General features: G+C 37.1%; 1 protein-coding gene and 1 pseudogene across 5 annotated transcripts in view; both read left to right on the top strand.

The window, feature by feature from the left end:
* Window positions 1–27,478, top strand: part of DIAPH2 (diaphanous-related formin 2) — a 964,164-nt gene that overhangs the window by 534,023 nt on the left and 402,663 nt on the right. The gene's annotated exons all lie outside the window — the stretch shown is intronic.
* LOC105544876 lies at window positions 19,056–19,613 on the top strand (annotated as a pseudogene). The gene has a single exon (XR_001006834.1). The product of XR_001006834.1 is annotated as a 60S ribosomal protein L21 pseudogene (transcript).

The raw sequence follows: 27,478 nt of genomic DNA, 5'->3' as shown, positions 1-27,478 counted from the left end.
CCACTCTTTTGTTTATCAGTACAGAGGGTCAAGACCACATTTCAAACTACGGGACTGTTGTGTCTCACTTCAAACTCATCTGGTTTCCTTGGGCCAAATGGGAAAGGTTGGTAGTTTAACTCACTGTCATACAAACTCCAACCCCTACTTAATTCCATTGGTCCCCTGCTTTGGAAGCTTACCTGCTGCAGTAAGAAAGGAAAAACTATGCCTCTGTTCCCCAGTTTTTTGGAGATACTTAACCTGCCACCCTCATGATCACATTCTAAAGCTGTTCTGCTGGCAGTCCTCATGTTCTGCTCTGCATCTGCCAGCTCCATCACTCCCACTACACTCCCCCATGTTTCAGAAAGCCGCTATTCTGTCCATGCCCTGAGGGAAGGAGAGTTTTTTCCCCATCATTTTATTCTTTCCCCAAATAATCAAATATTTCCTCACAATTTCACATAGGTGTTCATTCATACATTTTAGAAATTTAAAGGCCGGGTGGGGTGCGATGGTGGCTCACGCCTGTAATCCCAACACTTTGGGAGGCTGAGGCGGGCGAATCACGAGGTCAGGAGATCAAGACCATCCTGGTTAACACGGTGAAACCCCGTCTCTACTAAAAATACAAATAATTAGCTGGGCGTGGTGGCAGTCGCCTGTAGTCCCAGCTACTCGGGAGGCTGAGGCAGGAGAATGGTGTGAACCCAGGAGGCGGACCTTGCAGTGAGCAGAGATCGCGCCACTGCACTCCAGCCTGGGCAACAGTGTGAGACTCTGTGTCCAAAAAAACAAAAAAAGAAAAAAGAAAGAAAGAAAGAAATTTAAAGGCCAAGCTGGTGGCTCACGCCTCTAATCCCAGCACTTTGGGGGGCCAAAGCAAGTGGATCCCGAGGTCAAGTGTTCAAGACCAGCCTGACCAATATGGTGAAACCCTGTCTCTATGAAAAATACAAAAATTAGCTGGACGTGGTGGTGAGAGCCTGTAGTCCCAGCTACTTGTGAAGCTGAGGCAGAAGAATGGCGTGAACCCAGGAGGCAGAGCTTGCAGTGAGCGGAGATCGCACCACTGCACTCCAGCCTGGGCAACAGAGTGAGATGCCGTCTCACAAAAAAAAAAAAAAAAAAAAAGAGAAAGAGAAAAAAATTAGCAATACAAAGAAGAGAACTCCTGATTTCTCTTGTGAAAAATTAGGACATGCTTTTCTTTTCTTTTTCTTTTTTTTTTTTTTTCCAAGACAGAGTCTCCCTCTGTTGCCCAGGCTGGAGTGCAGTGGAGCAATCTCAGCTCACTGCAACCTCCCCCTCCCAGATTCAAGCGATTCTCCTGCCTTAGCCTCCCAGGTAGCTGAGATTACAGGCACCCACCACCACGCACGGCTAATATTTGTATTTTTAGTAGAGACAGGGTTTCACCATGTTGACCAGACTGGTCCTGAACTCCTGACCTCAAGTGATCCGCCTGCCTTGGCCTCCCAAAGTGCTGTGATTACAGGCATGAGCCACCGCGCCCGGCCAGGACATGCTTTTCATGTGAGATGACATTTGAGCTGGTTTTGGAAAGTAACACTATAAAATGCACATGTAATAAACACACATGTAATAAGTTATTAGAATAATCTTAGTTGTTGCTGAGAAATCTTAATTATATGCATTTTATTCCACTGACTTTTATTAAATTTAGCATCTTGATCTAGTAGGAAAAATCAAATATTGCCTGCTAATACAAGAAAAAGAAAATCAAACCGAATACAGTTGTCCTTCTGTATCCTTGGAGGAACTGGTTCTATAACCGCTGGAGATACCGAAATTTGCAGATGCTCAAGTCCTGATATAAAATGGCCTAATATTTGCATACAATCTAAGCATATCCTCCTGTATACTTTCGGCATCTGTAGGTTACGTATAATACCTAATACAATGTAAATGCTATGTAAGTAGTTGTTATACTATATTGAGTTTTTATGTATTATTTTTTATTGTTTTGTTATTTTTATTGATTTTCTAAAATATTTTTGATCTGCAGTTGTTTGAATCCATGGATATGGAACCCATGGATACAAAGGCCTGATTGTATATATTCTAACAATGAATTTTCTTATCTATGAGATACTATAACTCACACTTGAAACAATAAGTTACTGGGTGCGGTGGCTCATGCCTGTAATCCAAGAACTGTGGGAGGCCGAGGCGGGTGGATCACGAGGTCAGGAGATCGAGACCATCCTGGCTAACACAGTGAAACCCCGTCTCTACTAAAAATACAAAAACATTAGCTGGGAGTGGTGGCAGGCACCTGTAGTCCCAGCTACTCGGGAGGCTGAAGCAAGAGAATGGTGTGAACCCGGGAGGTGGAGCTTGCAGTGAGCTGAGATCACGCCACTGCACTCCAGCCTGGGTGACAGAGCGAGACTCCATCTCAAAACAAAACAAAAAAAACCAATGAGTTATTTGGGCCCTTACAAATACAGACCTCTGGTAGAGAGTCTTTAGAGAAATTATTAAACCTTCATATAATTTGTTGAGTGTACCTTTGAATATGTTTTGTGTGTATGAAATTAGCAGAGTAGCATAGGCTATGTTGTGGATGAAAAATGTTTTATGTGCTTAGGAGGTTCCTCTGAAAGCAAATAATGGAGAAAGGAATATAAATATTTCAATCGAAATTTTTAAAACTGCTATATTTTAATATTTTAGTGATTATATGTTATTTCATGAGCATACATACACTTACTATTTTTCTTTTTTATTTCTTTTCACAAGATTGAGAAAATGAAGCAACACTTACCTATTTTTCTTATAGGGATAATATGGGAAAATTAAATGTAAATTGCTGACTCTGGAGTGGGATTATTTTTGTTGTTGTTTCAGGGAAAATATAAATAAAAGTGAATAGATGTTATTTTATACTTTAGAAAGTTTGAAAAGTAAAGATAAAAAAGGAAAATTATACCTCTATCCATTAAGTTTTATAAATGCTATATTGTCATTGTTTTCAGAAAATCATATTTTAGAGCCATATTTTTATTCTTAGGAATTCTCAAGTAAAATTATTATAAAATTCATTGAATAAATATGATTAAATACACTAGCTTCACATGTTCCTTTCTTCAGGACTATCAATAATAAAATAAATGGAAGTATAGTGCTGAAGAGAAACTACCCTGGCAAAAGTATATGCTTACCCATAGTTGTAGCTTTATTGTTTTCCCAAGATAGACTTTTCATATTTCTGCACCATCATTTTTCATCTTACTCACCAAGTGCATATCTTTTATAGATGTCAGAATGATTAGATATACCGTCTGCAAAATACTCATCGTTGAGAATTATAGACCACTTAGAAGATTGGCAAGGACAAGTTAAAACTGAAAATAGGCAGCTCAACAGGCATACAAAATCATAGCAGTGATTCAATAAATTCTCAGAGATATGTCCCTTTCGTGATAGGAATGGGGGGATAGTTTATATTTTGAGATTCTTTGCAGAATAAACACTGGGAGCAGAAAATTACACCTATATTTATTGCCAAGCTGCATTTGTTATGTAATGTATTTTCCTCCTCCCTAGATGTACCCCACCTTCTGTCAAAGTATTATTTCCTTGGCTATTCTTTGTTGCATGTAGTTCAGTTCAGGCCTGACTCCTAGGATTCTGTGGTTTTTTTTTTTTTTTAAACTTCCCACCCAGGGAAGTGAAAGTTCTGTTTAAAAATTCCTGAATGCATATAAGTTTCATTCTGACAAGCCCACTTTTTCAGTATGATTTTATCATACTGAAAGTTTTAGTTTTAGAAAAAAAAAAAAAAAGAAATCTCAGATGACCTTTAATGTCATAACTGAACTTGGGTTTTGAGGAGAGCAAAGAGAACAACAATTTGAAGATGTGGGCTTACTAATAAACACTTCTGTTCCACCATCTGCTCCCCACCCCCCCATCGCAGATTACAGTGGAATGAGATACCAGGGTGGGGCCAGAGAGGCCATGGTACAATGGGGATGAGGTGAGAACAGGGAAAGTGATGTGGGAGCAGATGGTAACTGGTAAAAGAGGCACTCCATGGCACTGTTGGCATGGTTACAGAGAAGTAGATGTCCTAACATGGTGTGCCAATTTTGGGATGTTTCAAACTCTACTTTGTAACTTGTGGCCTCAAACTAAACTCATTGGCTGTCTAGAGCTTCCCCTGTGAAAAACAGTTCCTATAAAAGCATTATTTTCCTTGTATTGTCTAATGGCTGCTTAAAATATATTCGTGTGTGTGTGTGTTGTAATTAATCTATGGAAATGTAAAACTAAAGTATTTACTCTCTTTGGTCTCCAGGTGAATAATAATTACTACATATAACAACCCTGATAATAATATATATGTAATAATGAAACAGTTTTGCTGTACCATCTATTTGTATAACAGGAGCAAATATTGTTAAAAACAGTTCAGTGGATTTTTGTTGTTGTTGTTGTTTTACATTCGGTTTATAAAACTCATATGAGCATTTGCCTGTCTCATCTTTAGACGAATTTTTGTTTTCCATTAAAAAAAAAAAAACTGAAATGGCCTAATTTAAGTTGAACTAGGTCATTGACTAAAGTCTTATTTTTGTCTAAAAATGCATCCATTGCAAATGTTACTGCCATTTCTAGTGTATAAAGTGTCCTTAGAGGATATGCATAGTGAGTTGATTTGAAGTTTGCGACCATATGGCATGGTTGAAGCAAAAATGTATTGTGTTAGATCAAACCATGTGTAATTGCTGATACTACACCATTTTTAAAAATATAAAATAGCATTTTCTTATGGTTCAACCTGATATATACATTTTTAAATTCCTTATTCTGAATTTGGTAAAAATAAATAATAACTTATAAAATGTGTATATATATTTGGTCTTGCAGCTAAATAAAGATTATGTATAATTTTCCAAACCTTCGGAGGGTCCAGCTTAATTAAAAATACTATTTGCACAAATGTTGAGGCTTGTCTCTGTAGAAGCTCTGAGAGCATTCGTTTAATTTATTAACCCAAGTTTCTCTTGCTAATACATTTACTCAGAAGTAACTCTGCTGTACATAAAAATAGTTGATTCAATAGAGAAGTAGCTAAACAATTTTTTTGTTGTTGTTAAGTAAAGGGATTAATTCATGTTAGTCACTGGAATGTCTTGCTTAAAATTTCCTCCAAAATTTTTTGTTCAAGTTTTCATTACACTTTTCCCATAATTTAACAAAAATGATTTTGCTCCTTTTTTTTTTTTTCCTGAAACTGTTTTTAGAATGGAATTAACTGATTCTATAAAGTACACAAATGATTGGTATTAAATGTCTGTCTCTTTAGTCCACAAGTGTTTAGTTTTTTGAACAAAGATGAAAATTGAATTGGGCTTTGTACCAAATATTTATATTTAGATAAAGTTATTTCAATGATATTCAAAGTGTTAATTATATTTATACAGCAAACTTCATTGTATTACACCAAAGCAAGTATCATATTTGAGAAGCATCTCAACCACATTCAGTATTGTTCCTTCCTTTTGTTTATTTCATTATTTGAAGTATAAAGGGAAAGTCTAGATGATGATGATGATGATGATGATGATGATGATGATGATTATTGAGATGGAATTTCGCTCTTGTTGCCCAGGCTGGAGTGCAGTGGCGTGATCTCAGCTTACTGCAACCTCTGCCTCCCAGGTTCAGGCGATTCTTCCGCCTCAGCCTCCCGAGTAGTTGGGATTACAGGCATGCGCCACCACATCTGGCTAATTTTGTATTTTTAGTAGAGATGGGGTTTCACTGTGTTGACCAGGCTGGTCTCGAATTCCTGACCTCAGGTGATCTAACCGCTTTGGCCTCCCAAAGTGTTGGGATTACAGGCGTGAGCCACCACGCCTGGCCCAAGTCTTGATTATTGAATAGGAAAACATGATCCTGAATGACAAAATGTGTCTGACCAAAGTAGATTAACCCATGCACAGAAATCGAAGTCAATTTTTAATGATAAGACTCCATATTAAATATGAATCATCTCTTGGATTTCTCCTAAATTCGCTTTAACATATAATGTGACATAATTGTTAAAGGAAGGTCTGAAAGTCATATAATCCGTCTTTATTCATTTTCATGCTTAAACTAATGCACAATGCTAATATAATGTAACCCTTGAATTCTGAGCGAGAATTTTCTGGAGATTATGATTTGGTTTGTGGTTTTTGTTTTGTGTTTTATTTGTTTTGGGGATGGGTTCTCACATTGTTACCAAGGCTGGCATGCAGTGGGATTATCACCACTCACTGCAGCCTCAACATGATTGGATCAAGGGATCCTCCTATCTCAGCCTTCTTAGTAGCTGGGACCACAGGCCTGCGCAACCATGCCCAGCTAATATTTTATTTGTTTATTTGTAGAGATGGAGCCTCCCTATGTTGTCTAGGCTAGTCTCAAACTTCCTGGCTCAAGTGATCCTCCCAACCCAGCCTCCCAAATTGTTGGTATTACAGGCATGAGCCACTGAGCCCAGCTTGTTTTGTCTTAAAGTACAAAAGGATCTTAGTTTTGCTCTTGTCCTTAAGTGTTCCTTAGATCTGAGTCCAAAGCAAATTTTCCTTTTTTCATAATGTTTATTTTAAATGGAGAAATTTTACTGTTATATATATATGGTTCAAATTTTTACTCTAATTTCTAGATTGTTTACCTAAGTATCCTGTCATTATTTGCAGATTCACTTCTAACTCTCCCTAAATTTCAGGCCACTGGTAGTGTTTTTCATGTTTTCTCAAATAGGAATGATTCCAATTGACTTATATCAGCTTATGGTTTTTTGACTGTTTTTAACCCCCCACCAGTTTTTGGGTAGAAAATGGTAGATCATTCTATACCATTTAAGTTCAAACATTTTTAATTTATCTTAGTTTGTGATATGTTTTCATTTACTCGATTACATTTTTCTGCAAATATAATTGAATATAAGTTAAAATATCATTTTTCATACCGTTTATACTTCCTGTCTCTATTTTTTGCCTTATATTTTCTAATTTGTAAAACATCTAGGGCAATTGATGTTTAATAAACATTCTCTATGATATAATAATGCTTGTATTTCTACCGATTTAAATTAGTAATATCCTATTAGTTTAAACAACTTTAAACCATATGTCAACTTTTCATAGTTTAGTTGTTTTGGGGTCAACTATGAATGAATAGAATAATCTTTGCATTAGCAATTCAAGAAGCATCAATTATGTATTTCTGAGTTTTTTCATTTTGTTTGAGTCTACTTCAAAGTAGAGAAAGTTATTGTTTACTCTTTTTTTCTAGTTTCAAATTAAATGAAAAAGATAGATATGTCTTGAATATCAAGTGGAGTAGAATGTACTCGGGAAAAGCAACCATTTCCTGATCAAATTAGATCCTTATTAACTATAACACATGATGGTATTTAATTTGTTTGGGCTATGCTCTTACCCCAATTGTTAATTGTCAGTTTCTGAAAATAATCAGTTTTCAACATTTCAAGGTTTTTCAATTAGGCTATGGCGACAAATGCCATTGTTGCTAATTACCACAGAGTTTAGTCAGTAAAATTATGATATGGTCTTTCTTTAACTATTATCAGGTCACTTAGTATCTGCTTCCTCTTTTTACGCTTTAATAAACTAAGGAGAAGATTGAGATCATTAGATATCCAACTGTAATTTAGCACTGTCAAGATTAAGGAGGGGATTATGGTCATTAGGAGCAAAATGGTTTCATTTATGGACTGAGAACAATGAGGCCCATCAATAAACCACTTTCTGCCTCTAATGATCTTACTTCTCTCTAATTGTGTGCTAATCTAACAACAAACTCATTTTCTTCTTTCATTCTTGAGAGAAAGATTGCTAAACAGAAATGCTTTGTATATATGTTGCTTTTACTTCCTTAAGTTTTGGTGTGTGTTCGTGAATGCAGTAAATTATTTCTAGGTGAACGGATATGTCTCCTAAGGGAAATATGCTATGTTCTCTCCTAGTTTATCAACGTATTTTTGACAGAGGAATAGATTTTCTATGATTAGATGTGCTTTATTATTAGTGCCATCTTAATCCTTATTTGAGTCATTCATTGTAGAAAGATATCTGTCTTATAAAATTCCCAACTCAAAATATCTAAGTGTGCTAAGAATCAAAAATGATCTCAGTAAAGTGGGTCATAAGGGATATATCTCTTATTGGGCTGTCTGCCATTCTATCACCTTTTGATAGAAGTTCTCTAAACCCACCTCCTTGTAGCCACATTCCTTGAGAAATCAATGCTTGCACTTCACTGAATTTAACATGTTGACTGAGGCCCAAGGCACTCTGACTGTTTGCAGCTAGTAGAGGATCCTTGAGTACACCCTGGTACTTCTACTCTCAACATTTGAGATTTTGGCTTATCACGAATCAATTGTGCTTATTCTCCAAACCTCACTTACATGGCAGTTGTACTTATTGGTGCAGTTATTTACTCTAATTAAATATTATGTGAACCAAGAAATGGTGCTTTAAAAAAAAAAACTTGCCATTTATGCAAAAAGAGTGTTGACTGCTTGAAAAATACTTGCTAAAGTCACTTTAAATTTACTCTCTAATTAGGCATGCGTAAACAATCTTAAATGATAGGAACTCATTCCAAAAGCCTTCTCTAATTAGATTCCTTCATGAATGTTTAAATTCTAGAAACAAATCTAGAAATCAATCTAGAAACTGGTTTAGAGAGTACACTTCATGTGTGGGTTATATGCAAGGAAGGGTCTGCAGATAGCCAATTGGAGCCTAACTCATATAGGATACCTCAGCTCTACATCAAAAAGGTTAGCAAATGAATATTATTTATACTTTTTCAGTTAAGATATTTAACATGTATATCATGTCTTCTGGACACCTACTTTGACCTCTTTGATTAATTGACCTTGCGTGATTTTCTAATTATATTCGTCATGCTTAGTGTATTAAAAACTTTACTGCTGCTCACTCATATCCACTAGAAATGTTAACTTCATGTTCTGAGTCCATCATTTTCTCTCCTTTCTACAGCATAAAAATGGACCATTGAGTGTTTATATGTTGAATTTTTTTTTTCTCAAGATGACCTCAACTCCCATAAGCTATTGTCATTTTACCCAATTAATGTATTTTTAAGAAAAAAACCTAAATAATTGAAGGCATCTGTCTTGTTTCTGTTGTTAATATTATGTTACCAATAGTACATAGACTATCTGCAAGAGAATCTAATGATGATCTGAACATAATTTTGTTGGCAATCTTAATTTTAACATCAGAGATAAGTATGGAGGGCTTCTGGTGGTGCCTAATCATAGTAGGTCCTATGAGAAAAATATGACACAGCTGCTCTAGAGGAACTTACATGCTTATTGAATAGATAAGATTAACAGATAAGATGTACTTAGCAGTATAAGAGACTCAGATGCTTATGGTGCAGGGCAGACTATACATTTTTTAGGCACTAAGAGAAAGAAGAGCTAAAACGTGTCATTATAGTACCATCTCCCAAATGTTACCCATATCTAATGAGTGAATGAAAGAATGGCCCAGGAAGACTTGGAAGTCTGTAGTTGTTATTAATGGAATGTTCCTTCCACTGTAAACTGGAGTGTAAGATTGTAAAAATAAATACCACATTAAGAATTCCATAATATAATTTAAAACATGCCAGGACCTTTTTCTGAAGATTGAGGAATGAGTATACATTTTTTGTTTTTGTTTTGTTTTGTTGTGTTTTGTTTGAGACGGAGTCACGCCTTGTTGCCTGGGCTGGGTGCAATGGCACGATCTCAGCTCACTGCAACCTCCACCTCCCAGATTGAAGTGATTCTCCTGCCTCAACCTCCCGAGTAGCTGGGATTACAGGTATCTGCCACCACGTCCGGCCAATTTTTTGTACTTCTAGTAGAGATGGGATTTCACCATGTTGGCCAGGTTGGTCTTGAACTCCTGACCTCAGGTGATCCACCCGCCTCGGCCTCCCACAGTGCTGGGATTACAAGCATGAGCCACCTCACCCAGCTGAGTATATGTTTTAAAGTATGTAATGTAAATACTCAGGCAGTCAGGGGAGTCTCAGGAAAATTCCCTCAAGGATTTTAATCAGTAGAAATGTGTGTGTATTTGTGTGTGTGTGTGTGTATGTATATATGTGTGTATGTATATATTCCAGTAGTTACAGTTAATGTATATGTCATAACAATACAGAAAATATTAATATTAAAATTTATATCACCTTCATTCACCTAATATAATCAGAATTGACAAAACGTGTTAGCTATTCATGGCACTGAATGGAGTATTCTGAGCACGGTAGAAAACTCACAAAATCGGCCAGGCGTGGTTGCTCACGCCTGTAATCCCAGCAGTTTGGGAGGCCGAGACTGGCGGATTGCCTGAGGTCAGGAGTTTAAGACCAGCCTGGCCAACATGGTGAAACCTTGTCTCTACTAAAAATATTTTTAAAAATGAGCCGGGCGTGGTGGCAGGTGCCGCTAATCCCAGCTACTTGGGAGGCAGAGGCAGAATTGCTTGAACCCGGGAGGCGGAGGTGGCAGTGAACGGAGGTGGCAGTGAACTGAGATCACGCCACTCCACTCCAGCCTGGGTGACAAAGCAAGACTTTGTTTAAAAAAAAAAAAACTCACAAAAAGCGTGTGGGTCAACATGATACGTGAATATTATAAGGATATTTCCCTATTCATTTATTATTTAGTACTTCATATAGTTTATTCTTAACTGATTAGTGATTAAACCATTGGATAATAACATGTTTGTTCATTTCACCCAATATATATTTACTCCTACTTAGTATAACACAATATACTAGGCTCATTGAGAAGTACAAAATGTACCCCTTACCTTCAAGGATGTGATAGAAATATAATTTTTTTGATAAAATGATTGTGAAAGATTTAATCAGGGTGACACTAAGAGAAAGCTTTTAAAGACTTATCCCAAACAGGTCTTAGTTTATTCCAAGTCTTACAAAGTCAAAGTTGCAAAGTGAATAGTGAAGCAAATCAAGAAGATTTTTTTAGATCATATAAGAAAAGGTAATAATCAAAAAGTAAAACCCAGTTGCTGAATTTAGGTTAGTTAATATAAGGCATGATTATGTAAAACTGACTGTAAAATTGAGATCCAGTTTTTAAAAATCCAAGTTATTTGTGGGCAAATGTTTAGATCCTTAAACAATTAAAAAAAATTTTTTTTGCAAATATTTTTGAGACAGGATCTTGCTCTGTCACCCAGGTTGGAGTGCAGTGGCGCTATATGAGCTCACTGCAAACTCCACCTCCCAGGTTCAAGTGATCATCTCACCTCAGCCTCTCAAGTAGCTGGGACCACACGCATGTGCCACTATGCTATGCTAATTTTTTAATTTTTCATAGAGCCGAGCGCTCACTATATTGGCCAGGCTGGTTTCAAATTTGTGGGCTCAAGCGATCCCCCCGCATCAGCCTCCCAAAGTGTTGGGATTACAGGCATGAGCCACTGTTTCTGGCCCTTAAACTATATATATTATTAAATCCTGCCCCTGGTTTTATATTAGAAGATTCAGCAGGTGCACTCAGCAAATCATAGGGGGAAAATGGTAGTTTTCCTAATACTTAAACTTTAGCTGCAAATATAGGAGGCCCTGGATCCTAAAATGATTGGGGTCATATGCTAGATTCTGTGTGTATGGTAGAAAATTTGAAAATACTATTTTTGTGTGGAGAGAATTCATGTAGAAAATGAAGTCTGTTGATGTATGATAAGTAAGACAAGTGAAAAAAGTGTTTTGCAACTTCGCTTGTTGCTCTGATACTACTCATTAGTGTATGCTCACTTTTTTCTTTCTCAGATCATACCCTTTATTAGGCAGCAATATTGTGCTAATGGAGAAAAGAAAATGAGCAGTTTACAATTATGTAAATAAGACATAGTTTTTCTATTTCTGAAAAATAATAGAACTTTTTTCCCCTAAATGAATAAAATCTCAAATAAAATTAGAATCCCTGTACCTCACTACTCATTAAAGGGTGACACTAGTAACAATCTGTAAAGAGGAAACTGTAGAAATGCAATAAAAGAAGATTATCTTAGCAAAATTGAGATTTCTCTCTCTATGTCATGCTAAAAATGTAGCTGAGAGCTGGTCTTTGCAAGATCAATGTGGGATCTATGCATGAAATGTGATTTGCATATTTGAAGAAACAGTTTAAATCATAGCTTATAACCCATGCCACAGAGAGAAAGAAGCAATGTAATGCTGTTATACCCTTGTCCATCTATGTATAGCTGAGTCCATGTGTGTGCCAAAAGGGCACAGGTGCACTTTTAATTCCCCAGAGACAATAAGGCTGGTATGTGGGGTTTATAAAAACTCTTCCTTTTCATATTTACCATGGAAATTGTGACTATTTTTTATATTTGGAATAGCACTGCCATTTCCCACTAATTTGTATTAGTTAAATGTGTTCAATTCTAAAAACCTCTTAATTCACGTTCAGGATGTTAGTCATATTCATTAGTTTCTAATTGCATTCTGTAACCTATGGTAGCTTTGGAGACTTCAAATGTAATCGAAGGTTTTAATTTTAACTCATTGAATCAAGTAGTGATATGGTGACATCGATGTCTTAAGAATTTTTTTTTTTTTTTCTGGAAGCATTATGTGATATGGATTGAATGCATCTAGAACCGTTGCAGTGTTCCAACCTTTAGGTGAGATGCACTTCCTAAAAGTGGCAGCTGCAATGCACAGACAAAGGTAGAAAACAAAGGCATTTTGAAAATGATTGATGAGACTTGGTGACTGGCTGGTTATGGTTAATACAAAAGATAAAGAGTAAAAGCTAACTCTGTGGTTTTAAGCAGTGACAGCTGGAAGAGTAGTGATGCCACTGGGGAAAACAGGAAAATCAGAAATAGATTTGGTTTCTGAGAGAAGGTGGTCTGCTCAGGTTTGGATATGATGCCTATGCAGACATGGGACACTCAATTACATGTTTACTTTTATGTGAGACTAGAAGATCATTCCTCAAATAAAAGGTTGGGGTTTGGGTATAGAGATTTGGGGATCTTCAGTTATATATAATAACAAAAGCCTTGATGTAAGAGCAATGCATTAAGATAGCGTTTATAGACAAAAGAACAGGGGATCTTGGGAAATGCTTCCATCTGAATGGTGGGAAGGAGAATAGAACACAGCAAATGAAGCAAAGGAAGAGCTGCCATCTTGCTCTATAGAAGTATTTAGCATGAAAGAGATCTCTATTTGGAGTTGAAGCAGTATTATGGTATTGGCCTCAAACAGTTTTTCCATGTGTCAAGTAGTAATTTCTTTTCAAATATTGATAAGAAATCTTCACAGATATTACAATAAATGTACTCAGAATTCTTATATACTATGGGTCTGAAATCAACCATAATTGTTTTTATGAGTTGACAGAATTATAATAAATGCAAATATCCTTTGCTGTAGATTAGACATTTTTGGAAAGTTTCCTATGTTAAATATATTCCATGTACTGGGGTTTTCTTTCTAAGTATTCCCTTTATGTGTAGAAACTTAAAAGGAAGGAGCCAGAGATCTCTTTTGGCTCCATCCTCCTGCCAAGCACAATTTTCTTATTGCAGCATTTATAATACCATCAAGTAAAGATTTTTATATTACAAACACTTTACAAAGAGTCTCAGACCCATTTGTATCTTTTTTTTTTTTTTTTTAAATGGAGTTTGGCTCTTGTTGCCTAGGCTGGAGTGCAATCGTGCAATCTTGGCTCATTGCAGCCTCTGCCTCCCAGGTTCTAGAGATTCTCAGCCTCCCAAGTAGCTGGGATTACAGGTGCGTGCCAGCACTCCTGGCTAATTTTTTGTATTTAGGAGAAGGGGTTTCACCATGTTGGTCAGGCTGGTCTAGAACTCCTGACCTCAGGCGATCAACCCGCGTTGGCCTCCCAACGTGCTGGGATTACAGGTGTGAGCCACCAAGCCTGGCCAATTTGCATCTTTATAACCACCCCACCAGATCAGAGAGGCAAGTGATATTATTCCTGTTCTGCAGGTATGAAAACTGAGACTCCAAGTGGTTTAGGTGTCTTACCCAAAGGAAGTGGGAATTGGGTCTTCTGACTCCAAGACCAACTTTCTTTTTGCTGTTACTGTGCTGTCTCACATTTGTTATACATTCCCTGAAGACTCCTGTGAGGGAAACTGTAGAATTTCATCAAAGCAAATCCTAAAGGTACATGATAAATTTGCCGTCTGTTTTATTGGGTAAAAATCTGTCTAGTCAATAGTCTATACGTTAGGTCAGAGGTCTAAAGTAATTGTTTACTGGACTTTTTTGGATACATTCTGAGGCATATTAATTTTTTCAGGCTTTTTTTTTTTTTTTTTTTTTTGAGATGGAGTCTCACTGTGTTGCCCAGGCTGGAGTGCAGTGGCTGGATCTCGGCTCACTGCAAGCTCCGCCTCCCGGGTTTACACCATTCTCCTGCCTCAGCCTCCCAAGTAGCTGGGACTACAGGCACCCACCACCACGCCCAGCTAGTTTTTTGTATTTTTTTTTTTTAGTAGAGACGGGGTTTCACCGTGTTAGCCAGGATGGTCTCGATCTCCTGACCTCATGATCCACCCGTCTCGGCCTCCCAAAGTGCTAGGATTACAGGCTTGAGCCACCGCGCCTGGCCTTTTTTTTTTTTTTTTTTTGAGTAAATTATTCTTGAAAGGGTTCTTATTGGTACCCTCCAGAGGTTCAGAAGAGTTAATTGGCTTACAAAACATATGTGGATCGAACTCAGGGAATAGTTCCGTTATCTCTCAACATCTGGATGTACTGTTTTATTATTTTACCATTATGTATTCGTATCTGAAAACTGCAGCCATTTAAAAATAAATATGGTAAGTAAACAGTGTATATATAATTAAGAATAATTCACTGTAGCTCTTCAAGTTTACAGCACTGTTAAAAATAACCTGGTGTATCTGTGTAACTTATGAGTTCAGTGAAATTTAAATAACTGAAAAACAATTTTTACAGTAACACGCCATTCACATTTTGAAAGTATTACCAATTATTTTAATATTATCTACTTTGAAAATATGGGAAACAAAATTGTTCACGATGTTTGTGCGTACATGATTCAAAGAACCAAAACAATAATTTTATCAATCTGCATTCCCTCAGAGAGATAAAATATTGCTCTGCGAAAATCTGATTTTTACCATATGCTAATCATACCCTCTTCCACAGACCTCTTCTCTTACTTCATAACCTTCCGTCAGAACAAACAACACAAAAACATCCTCCAAGAAAAAAAGAAATTACAAAATACAAAAGCAATTCACAAAGCCAGAAATAAATGTTTATTTAGTTAAAAAAAATATATGAATGTTGATGACTTCACCATTGAAAATGATGCCTCAATATACAACTTGGCTTCAAAGATCCTTAGCCTTGATTTGGTCATCATGAGTTATTCTCTCCATTTCAGCTTCCCCCATAGCATGTAAACATCAGACTTTGTCATCACACATGACAATGTAGCCAGCACCAAGATCTCAAGCTCTGAATGTGCCCTTGTACCCACAACCATCCTCACACAGCCCTTGCCTCTGGCACCTGTTTTTCTGTTGCCCTCATTATGACCTTACCCTTACCCTTCCTCATCTTATTTATGTATAAGACAGAGTCTCACTCTGTCACCCAGGCTGGAGTGCAGTGGCGTGATCTCAGCTCACTGCAACCTCCACCTCCCAGGTTCAAGCGATTCTCCTGTCTCAGCCTCCAAAGTAACAGATTACAGGCATGTGCCATCACACCTGGCTAATTTTTGTATTTTTAGTAGTGATAGGGTTTCACCATGTTGGTCAGGCTGGTCTCGAACTCCTAACCTCAGGTGATCTGCCCGCCTCGGCCTCCCAAAGTGCTGGGATTACAGGTGTGAACCGTCATGCTCAGCCCCTCTTTCTTTTCTCCCAAACTATTTGCTCCCCTCAAGCTTCATTTGCCACATAACCTACACACTGTCTAGCACTGTAGAATCCCCATACTTGCCTCAAGCCCCCCTCCTTTAGCCTTCTGCCATCCACACCCTGATATTCCTGTTGCTCTTTTCCAATCCCAACTCCTGCATACATGACAGAAGTCACACAGTCTACCTGATGGAATCCGTTGTTCCGTCATTTCTAACCTTAGCCTCCTAATGGCGTTGGGGTAGCTTTTCATTTAATTCTAATTCTCTCTTTTTCCCCACAACAGCAATTCCAAACTAGGTTTGTTCTCCTTAAATCCCTGAGTCCAGCTACCATATTCCCTTCTTATTCTTGACTGAAGATGGAAAAATATTATTTTCATTTACTGCCACATATCTCAAAGAAGACATTACATCTCCTCCTGTTTACAAATTATTTTCTTCCTACTAACTCTTCAGTGTGTTATCATCTGACTGATACTCCCATCAATTTATACATCTTTGTATTTGCTTGTCTTAACCTCCCTACAGTAAGGCTTCCATGGGGCAAAGACAGTGGTTTGTTCCCCTCTCACTTCCTTGTTTGCTATTGCAGTGCTATGCCATTAACAGAACTATGTGTTAAATTTCAGGGCCTAAAAGAACTTCAGGTACCAGGTTCACCTTGTACTTCCCATACTTGGAAATACTGCTGAACTAAATCTTGCCTTATTCTCAGCAGGCAGTAGAGCATATTAGTTAAAAACACACACGAGACTCCATAACTTCAAATATTGTCTCTGCCACTTACTAGTTACATGACTTTGAGGAAATTATTTAATCTCTCTTTGTCTCAGGTTTTTCATATGTAAAACTGGCATAATAACAAGATATATTCTATAGGATGAAATGAGTGTGTGCATGTGTGTGTGTTTGTGTGTCTGTCTGTACAACACTGGGATTTGTAACTTGGCAACTTCCTGGAATGTACTGTAGTATCATTTTAAAACCCATGGTAATGACAAAGAGATAAGTTATTTAGGATGCATTTTGATCAATTCTAAAAGGAAACTATGAGATGGGATAATGGAGAATTTGATTTGGACTCCTCTGTGTTATTTTCAGAAGTGATAGTTTGGCCATGGAGACTGAATTTCATGTTGCAGTATAGTGGCTGGTTTTTCCTTTTATACTGACTGGGATACAGGACCTGGCTTTGAGTTTCTGCATGTGTCTGTTGCTTTTATATTTTATTTATTTAATTTGAGGATTTACAAAATAAATTTTGCCAGCCTGCTTTGATCATAGCTGTCTGTGGCATTGTACTAACTCTATTAAAAAAAATGCTTTTTTTCCATCCTGTTAAATTAACATTCTATTGATACATTCAGCAGGATAAACTTATATAATCAACTCCACATTATGGAATTCACAATATACATTTTATCCTCAGAAGGATGCAAAGAATTGTTGCAAGGAGACTCAGTTGCATTATGGTTATAGAGGCATCAAGAAATCCAGAGGTCCAGTGGCTCACACCTGTAATCCCAGCACTTTGGGAAGCTGAGGTGGGTGAATCACTTGAGATCGGGAGTTCGAGACCAGCCAGACCAACATGGAGAAACCCTGTCTCTACTAAAAATACCAAAAAAAAAAAAAAATTAGCCAGACGTGGGCTGAGGCAGGAGAATCACTTGAACCTGGGAGGTGGAGGTTGCAGTGAGCCGATATCGCGCCATTGCATACTCCAGCCTGGGCAACAAGAGTGAAACTCCATCACAAAAAAAAAAAAAAGAAAAGAAAAGAAAGAAATCCAGAGGCCTGGCGGTGTATACCTAGGCAATCCATTTTTGATTTCTCTCAGTTTCCATATCCTCATGAGAGATCTGGACTAAATTGCTGATATCCCTCCCCAAGGGGGCATTTTTATTAATCTAGAACATGGATCCACAAACTTTTTCTGCAGAGAGCCAGATATTAAATATTTTAGGGCTTGCAGACTACACACAGTCCCTGTCACAAGGACTCAGGACTGCCTTTGTAGTCCAAAAGCAGCCATAGGCAATATGTAAATGAAGGAACCTGGCTGTTTTTCAATAAAACTTTATTTATGGACACTGAAATTTAAATTTCATATACTTTTCATGTGTCTCAAAATGCTATCCTTCTTTTGATTTTTTTTTTTTTCAGCCATTTAAAAATGTAAAAAGCATTCCTAGTTCATAGGCCATAGGAAAACAGGCAGCCAGCCAAATATGGCCTACAGGCAGTAGTTCACCAATCCCTTATCTAGTCTAGCCAAGCAACGTATACATATGTCTACTTGAGGAACTTCCATATTGAAGACATTATCTCATAGTACTTGTATTAGTGAATGTTTTCAGTTTCCTTTCCCTTGTTTCATAAATGATCACTAGGGATCATTCATAAATGAAATATTCATTTCAAAATGAATATTTCAGGGCCTTTAGCCAGATTGTATGTGTATTTGTGCTTGTATATGTTTTTGCCAGAACACTTGAAAGTCTCTGGGCCTTTTATTAATCTTTGCTTTGCCAAATATTTTCCCACCTGTGTAGATGAATTAAAAATTTCAGCAGCCTTTCTTTGAACATGACTTTTGAGACCAGTTGCTATTTAAATTACACAAAAGTGTATTTAGCCTTTCTTTGTGTTTTATTGCCTTTTTGCCGGGGTGGAAGGACTTTTCAGGAACATATATGAATAGATGGAGAATTCTGAAAAACATAGCCCAGATATTTATTTGGGTCTCAGAGAAGATGACGTTTTGAAAACAACCTTTGTGGCTGGGCACAGTGGCTCACGCCTGTAATCCCAACACTTTGGGAGGCCAAGGTGGGTAGATCATGAGGTCAGGAGATGGAGACCATCTTGGCCAACATGGTGAAACCCCTTCTCTACTCAAAATACAAAAATTAGCCGGGCGTGGTGGCACGTGCCTGTAATCCCAGCTACTCAGGAGGCTGAGGCAGGAGAATCACTTGAACCTGGGAGGCAGAGGTTGTGGTGAGCCGAGATCACGCCAGTGCACTCCAGCCTGGGAGATAGGGTGAGAGTATGTCTAAGAAAAAAAAAAGCCTTTCGGCGGAAACCGCCATCTTCCAGTAATTCGCCAAAACGACGAACACAAAGGGAAAGAGGAGAGGCACCCGATATATGTTCTCTAGGCCTTTTAGAAAACATGGAGTTGTTCCTTTGGCCACGTATATGCGAATCTATAAGAAAGGTGATATCGTAGACATCAAGGGAATGGGTACTGTTCAAAAAGGAATGCCCCACAAGCGTTACCATGGCAAAACTGGAAGAGTCTACAATGTTACCCAGCATGCTGTTGGCATTGTTGTAAACAAACAAGTTAAGGTCAAGATTCTTGCCAAGACAATTAATGTGCGTATTAAGCACATTAAGCACTCTAAGAGCCGAGATAGCTTCCTGAAACGCGTGAAGGAAAATGATCAGAAAAAGAAAGAAGCCAAAGAGAAAGGTACCTGGGTTCAACTTAAGCGCCAGGCTGCTCCACCCAGAGAGGCACACTTTGTGAGAACCAATGGGAAGGAGCCTGAGCTGCTGGAACCTATTCCCTATGAATTCATGGCATAATAGGTGTTAAAAGAATAAATAAATAAAAGACCTCTGGGCTGAAAAAAAAAAAAAGAAAGAAAGAAAAAAAGAAAGAAATGTTATCAATTTATCCGGCTTGAAGTCTTTCAGCGCTTTCTCACTACACTTAAGGTGAAACCTAAACTCCTTACGGTGTCCTAGAAGACCCTACCTACCTCTCAAATTTCGTCTCAAATTTTTTTTAAAAAATCCATTATTTTGTTAGTAGACAAAACTACATAAAGTATAATAAATTTATGAGGTAATAATGCCCAGATAACTAATCAAGACTTGCTTTATTTAGGGACTGCTTTCAGTAGTGAGGAACTTAAAAACCTACTACAATTGTATTATCTAATTGCTTTAGTCTGTATTGCCAATTTCTTATTTCAGGGCATATAGTAATCCTATTAATATCCACAGTTAATAAATAAGGAAAATAAATACAACCATAGGCTTACTATATCCTTTGAAGTGTCTTTTGTCTGACCTATAACCCTATTACGCAGGAGAAATATTGCTAATCCAGGCAGCACTAATGTGGAATGGACTCTAATGGCTTCAGCAGTATGACCTCAGCACTGATCTCAACAATCTGCATTCAGTTTGGGTGAAAATTCGTGGCTTTGTATATGTTACATACTTGTGGACTTCATGCATTAAACTTGTTCCTCAAAACTCTGTCAAGTGCAAGAATCTACATATAGTCCTATTAATTTCCCTGAAGAGTTCAGGAATAAAGTTCATGAAAAATTTACCCATGATCACAAAAATTGCACTCAACAAGGCTAACATTCTTTTAATACAGCATTATAGCTTTATGGAAACACTATTTATGTGTACTTAATTCTTGCCAAATAGTAATGTGGAAGACAGTATCTATTCAAATATTTTATCAATCTGTATGATCTTTTCACAGCTTATTGAAGATATCATTTATCAGAAGTAAGGGTATATTAGTAAAGTTATCATTAAGTGATTGCTCAGATAAAAGCATTTGTGAATGCTTATATTCAAGAAGCAGGTAGTCGTTTTGGTTGGTGTGAAGCAGTGTTCATTTATCGCATCTAGTTTGTCAAAACATTGTTTGACAGTATTGAATATAAGTTGTTTTCTACCTGTTTGTTCTTTGTGACCTTTCTTCAGTACTGTTTACTCAATTATTGTAGTTCACAACTAAATACACCTATAAACATATACTGAAAATTCTAAATTTTACAGACTAGTAATTTCAGATTTCTTAAACTAGGATTTTGTTCTTTCTAGTTTTAGTCAACAAGTCTACATTTTCCATAGTCCTTGCTTTTCCATGATTTTACTAATTTATTTTAAGCCTTTCTATTGTTATATTAAGTAGCCTCCTTTGACAACCTACACTTTTATCATTAGTGTTCTAGTTCCAAGGTTAAAGAAGAATGCATTACATAGATTTGACAAGTGAAGACATTAGTATGGGATTGTCATAAAGGATTTATTAGCATTTGAAGCTCCTGACAAGCTTTTTTTTTTATTGAGAAGAATGCCATTCCAGCCATTTAAATAAAATCTCCAGGAGGAGACAATTCAGGATAGACCAATATCAAGTCGATAAGACTTGACCTATTAAAATTATTCCAGTTTGAGTTGTAGGTGGGTGGGGCATCTTTTATTACAAAATGACCAAATGATTTTTTAAAAAGATTTTTCTTGACGAGAACAAACTATTCCAACAAGACTTTATCCTGCATCGCTTTATTACTTCCTAGTCCTGGCCTTGAGCTAAGACTGTCGAGAAGGGTAGGAGATTTCAGTTTGTTTTTCAGCCTGTGATTTAAAAATTCATGCATAGTATTTGCTGCAGGCAGAATAACACTTGCAGAAGAGACAGCAGGAGAAGGGACTGGGATTCTTCAAGGGGCAGCTTGACCGTCTGTCCACTACTGTTAGTTTGGTGCTCAGGCTTCCGAATTTTCTTACTGCAAATTATTACTTAGACAGTTTCAAACTTTCCCTTCCTCCTTGTTTTCTTTTTGTTAGAAGTCTGTCTTTATTTTTTTAAACATGCAGTCAGACTGAAGTTTTCAGGCTGAGAACTTGTACAAATGTATGAACTCAGACATTGAAATGTACTTAGCGAAGTTTTAAGAGTTAAATCATAGAATGCAGCTTTCATGTTTTCTTATTGGATTTCCTCTGCTATCAGCATCAGTTCAGACCACATTATGAATCCAGTTGAGAAAAACTGCACTTTATTCCCAAGGGCACATGTTAGAGGAGTAAATGATGGTACTTATGAACACCTATTTGGAATGCATATTTTTACGTTTTATGGAATAAGAATTCTAGTTGTTTTCTGTGAAGGTGACTTTTTAACAGGTTTTTTTCCCCCCCTAAGAATGAGTAATTTTCTCACATTTTTTTCATTATAGGGATTTTTCATTTGGGTGCCATTTACCATTTATTTTCTTTAAAGGCCAAAGAAGCTCACAGTGATGAGCTTTTACTATTGTTACTGTATAAACACATTTGCTTCATTTCCAGGTACAGCATTCATATAAAATGAAAGTAACTTATAAATGCACTTGAGAAAGAATACAACAGTGTCTATTGTTCAGGATGCTTGTAATGTTCTTTTGTTTTTTACATATGCTTTCTGGATGAGTCACTTTAATGGTATGCTGCTCCGCTGATAGTAATTCTTCAACTAAATATATTCAGTTAAGGAAAATTACAGGGTACTTGTATAATCATGTTTGGGCCTATTCACATATAGACTTGCAAGAGTAAATTCTTACTTGGTCTTTCTTGGAGCAAAGATGTAAGAAGTGCTGTGTTACTTCGTCAGTGGTTACAATTAATAGAAACATTTAATTCAGAAAAAAATCCACAATTTCCTGGAAATGCTTTTATATTTACATAGAATTACACATTCTGAGTATGGTCTAGAGAATGTCACTGGAATACTGTGATTTTTTTTTTCTTGCATGCGTATCTGTTCTCTCATATACTGCGTAATTGAAGAGTCTTTCCATTCAAACTGTTACTTAAAATATTTATCTTATACTTTACTTCTCTTAAAATTATGTATTAGAGAAAGTCTGTCATTTAAAATGTTTTGAATGAGGATCAGGCCACTAGCATATATTTGCTTGAAGCCAGGGAAAAAGTATATGTATATTTTTCAAGTAGATAAATAAGATTTGTGAGGAAAGTTTCTCCTACATATAACTCAAGAGAGTACACTGAGCTTAAAAGGTTATTTATGGAGTACAAGGAAGAAAGCTGTAATGAAGAACCAGATAGCTATAATTTAATTTTTTAGTGTTATAATTCAGATTCAGTAATTCAGTAGCAGATGTAAAAAATGAAATGAGAGAAAAAAATTAAAGTGCTACCAGACTGACTAATCAGTCATTGAAAATGCCTGTAGTGGGAATTTACTCAGATAGAAAATGTTTGCACTGTCATTAAAGACTCCCTAATTTATATTAGTGAACTAATATAATGACAGGCACAAAAATATACCCTGAGGCTGAGGCTGTGCAAAGACAAGCATTTCTAACCCACTCTGGTACTTAAATATTCTTGGCACTCCAGGTACCCTCATCACCCTGCAACCTCTAGTAAAAATATTTATTTCTCTCTCTCTCTCCCTCTCTCTCTCTCTCTCTCACACACACACACACACACACACACACATGCACGTGTACCCCCTACCTGAGAAATATTAGAAGTATTGTAGGCTAAGACCTAGTTAAATATTTAAATAATCATAACGTTAATTGATTCCCAACTCTTAAGATTGAGGCAAATGTGTTCAAGGCAATTAATGAGGCAGGTAAACACATATTAATTCTTTTCTAATACGTTTGGGTTTTTTTTTTTTTTTTTTGTCTGTTACCTTTTAGACAAGTCTAGAAAGCCAAAGTAATGAACTTTTAAATGCCAAGGAAATACAGACTATTGCATGGGTTTTAATTTCCAGAAATATTATTTAAATTTGGAACTTGCTAATAAATCTGATAAATTGGCTGTTGATTAGTGTAATTGTCACTAGTTCCCGAAACTAAAATTCCATGTATCCTGTAAAATCTAAACACAGAAAACAGAATCTAAGTTTAGTTCTCTTTATTAGAAAAAAGACCAATATTACGTTAAATTAGGCCATAGTAGGGGTAGCAGGTTGGAAATGTCTGCATTTTTTTCCCTTAGATTACATCTAAATTGTTGAATTCATGGTAGCATGTATACAATGGGAATGTGTATGTTGGAAGGCAGGGCATAGGAAAGAGGATAATGAAATATAAAATGAATATTTATGTACTAGGTATAATAATAAGTGCTTTATATTTATCAAATCGTTTAACCTAAATGACTACTCTTTAAGGAAGATATCATCATCACCATTTTGCAAATCAGGAAATGAAGGCCTAGAGAAGCTAAGTCATTGACTTAAGATAACCTAGCTAGTAATACGTATGGCTGAGATTAGAACCTGGGTCTGTCTGATTCCTAAAACCATTCCTATCCCATCTAATTCTGCCACAGCTGCATATATAAGTAACATGACCTTGTGCCAATGAATGATAAAGGGTACAGATTTTATTTCAAGATGCTGGCCTTCCAGGCTCCAGAAATACTGCTTTGCATTTACGATGTCCTGAGAAGACATTACTTATACCCCTCCTTAAGAGTAGTGCATACCTTATGGAATTTTTGTATTAGATGAGTTAATACATAACACTACTTAGAATAATATCTAGCATATAGTAAGTACTCAGTAAATGTTGGTTATTACTTAAGAACTTAAGTAATGACTGATTCTTTTTTTTTTTTTTTTCCCCTGAGATGGAGTCTCGCTCTGTCGCCAGGCTGGAGTGCAGTAGAGCGATCTCAGCTCACTGTAACCTCTGCCTCCCGGGTTCAAGAGATTCTCCTGCCTCAGCCTCCCGAGTAGCTAGGACTACAGGTGCCCGCCACCGCGCCCTGCTAATTTTTTTGTATTTTTAGTAGAGGTAGGGTTTCACTATGTTGGCCAAGATGGTCTCAATCTCCTGACCTTGTGATCTGCCCGCCTCAGCCTCCCAAAGTGATGGGATTACAGGCATGAGCCACCACTCCCAGCCAGTAATGACTAATTCTTATACCACAAAAGGACTGTTTGAAGGAACTGGGTATATATAGGCTGGATAGATTAAGAATATTCAACTAATATATTTCTTGTAAAATAGGTAGTAGACTTGTTCAGTGCTACTATGAGGCAAAATTAGGAGTAATAGATAAAAGTTTAAGTAGGCTGATTTTCATTATGAGTAAATAAAAAAATTCTAATGATATCAACTGTCAACAATTGAATAAGGCACTTAGGATGTAGGGAATACTCTGTTTTGGATCTAATATATGCAACACCCTAGATTCACTGGACACTCCTTCTTTGCCATCTCCCTCCTCCAAACCCAAGCTACTCATTTCTCAGCCATAGTGGGAAGTTAACACTGCTAGAAACAATTTCACCAGTGAAAGAACAGGAGATGCTAAGGAGTCGGCAGGTAAATGAATTGCTCACTGTCAACTCTAAGCAACTCTTTTTTTTTTTTCTTTTTGAGACAGAGTTTCACTCTGTCGCCCAGGCTGGAGTGCAGTGGCACGATCTCGGCTCACTGCAACCTCTGTCTCCCAAGTTCAAGTGATTTTCCTGCCTCAGCCTCCCGAGTATCTGGGATTACAGGCGGGCACCACCATGCCCAGCTAATTTTTTTGTATTTTGAGTAGAGACAGGGTTTCGCCATGTTGGCCATGCTGGTCCCAAACTCCTGACCTCAAATGATCCACCTGCCTCAGCCTCCCAAAGTGCTGGGATTACAGGCATGAGCCAAGGCACCTGGCCTGTAAACAACTTTTCTAAGTTACATTTGTTTTATCTGGAGACCAGGACTGACTAGATAATTTTTGGGTCCGGGTGCAAAATGAAATGTGGCACCCCACTGCAAAAATTATTAAGAATTTCAAAATGACAACAAAGTATTAAACAAAGTGCTGGGCCCTTTGCAGCATGGTTGCACAGGGTGTATATCCATGAAGTCACAGGTTGCATATCCATGAACCTGCACAGATTGCATATCCATGAAGTCAGCCCTGATGGAGACAACCTGAGACACTAAACAACCAGCTTTTTTTTTTTTTTTTTGGTTAAGCTGTGACAAGTTCTGGAACTTACCCTCTTGTATTTGCTGTCTTTCCCTCATGCCCGTTTCTCTGGGATTATATCCCGCTCATCCCAAAAAGGCCTTAACGTGTAAGCTCTAACTTAGGCTATGTTTTACAGGGACTTGGACTGTGATACTCTGTAACCTGAGTTTTTCAAATTTAAGACGCTGGTCCAAATCTCCTTTAAGGTCACTTTTACCTCAAAGATAACATAATTCCCCCGATGGAAGGATAAACACTTTACATAATGACATTGTTTAATGCAGCCATAAATTTCTGTATAAGCTAGAATTCTCAGATTATTACATCTCCAATATTTAATTCTCTTTTGTTCAGGCATAATATGAATAATTCATTAGAGGGGAAGAACAGAAGAGCCTAATAAAGAAAGATGCCCTTTACTTTTTTAAACTTTTTCCCCTTTCCTCACGTTCCCATTTGTCTAAGCATCTCCCAAACCACCTCTATATATTGCTAGACAGATTTCAACTCCCTGCTCTCTTTCTCTACTTATATAATAATGGGTATGGTAACTTCAAATCATGATGATTATATCTAACCCCTCTCCCTGTACTTTCAGTTGTGGAAGTAGACATAAATTTAAATGTGAGCCAAAACTTCTTGAAATGTACATATTCATCTAATAAATATTTATTGAGTGATAAATACTGAGCACAGTGATAAGTACTGAGGGAAAAGCAAAAAATCAAATATAGATCTTACCATTAGACAGCTTGGAGTTTTATAAAGGATACTGTTGTTTATGTATATGAGACAAAAAACAATTCTTATTCAAAGCAGAAGGTGATAGGTGGACGATCACTTGAACAAACAAAAAGTGCATATGAAATGGTAGAGAATTTGGAGTAGAGCTCTGGAGAGATTTATAGAAGACTAAAGATTATACAAGTGAAATTGGGGAGGACAGATGTTCAGAAAAATACTGATTTATTCAGAATGCAACTTTAGGGTAAAAGCAATTTCCCTGGGTTAAAATATATTCTCACTTATTACTTGACATATGTAGACTGCTGTGTGCATAGCAGTTTGATTAGGCTAGTTTTGTATTGAATTATTAGAAGATGAAGTCATTATCATCATCATCATCCCCTTTTGACTAGTGCCGTTACTATTGTGACCTAAACCTGGCCTTTGAGCACATTTTGTTTATTACAGAAAGTTAGCGTGAGTTTATTTCTAAGGTAAGGGAGGAAAAATAACTTCTCCTTTTCCCCATTTTAGGTTCATTGGCCACGGTCTTTATACCAAAAGGCAGATTAGCACAAGAAAAGAATGCAAATTTATTTAGGTTTTATATAACTTGGGAGGGGAGCATTCATAGGGAAATGAAGATCCAAAGAAATAGTTAAACCTGAGTGTTTTCTATAGTATATTTGATGAAGAATGGAGAGGTGTGGAAAAATATGATAGGGAAAAGAAAGAGTATGAGCTAAGTATAATAAACTGGGAGAAATTTAGCAAGAACTATTTGTTCAGATTTCTATGTCCCTTTGTCTTCAGAGATAAGGATGTTGGTTTCCTCAGGGTGCATATAGGCAAGTTAGCTCTCAGACCCGGCATGGTGGCTCACGCCTGTAATCCCAACACTTTGGGAGGCCGAGGCGGGTGGATCACGAGGTCAGGAGATCGAGACCATCCTGGCCAACATGGTGAAACCCTGTCTCTACTAAAAATACAAAAATTAGCTGGGCATGGTGG

This window comes from Mandrillus leucophaeus, unplaced genomic scaffold, assembly GCF_000951045.1.
Source record: "Mandrillus leucophaeus isolate KB7577 unplaced genomic scaffold, Mleu.le_1.0 Scaffold311, whole genome shotgun sequence".
Taxonomy (NCBI): Eukaryota; Metazoa; Chordata; class Mammalia; order Primates; family Cercopithecidae; genus Mandrillus; species Mandrillus leucophaeus.
This window is presented reverse-complemented; position numbering and strand designations above follow the sequence as displayed.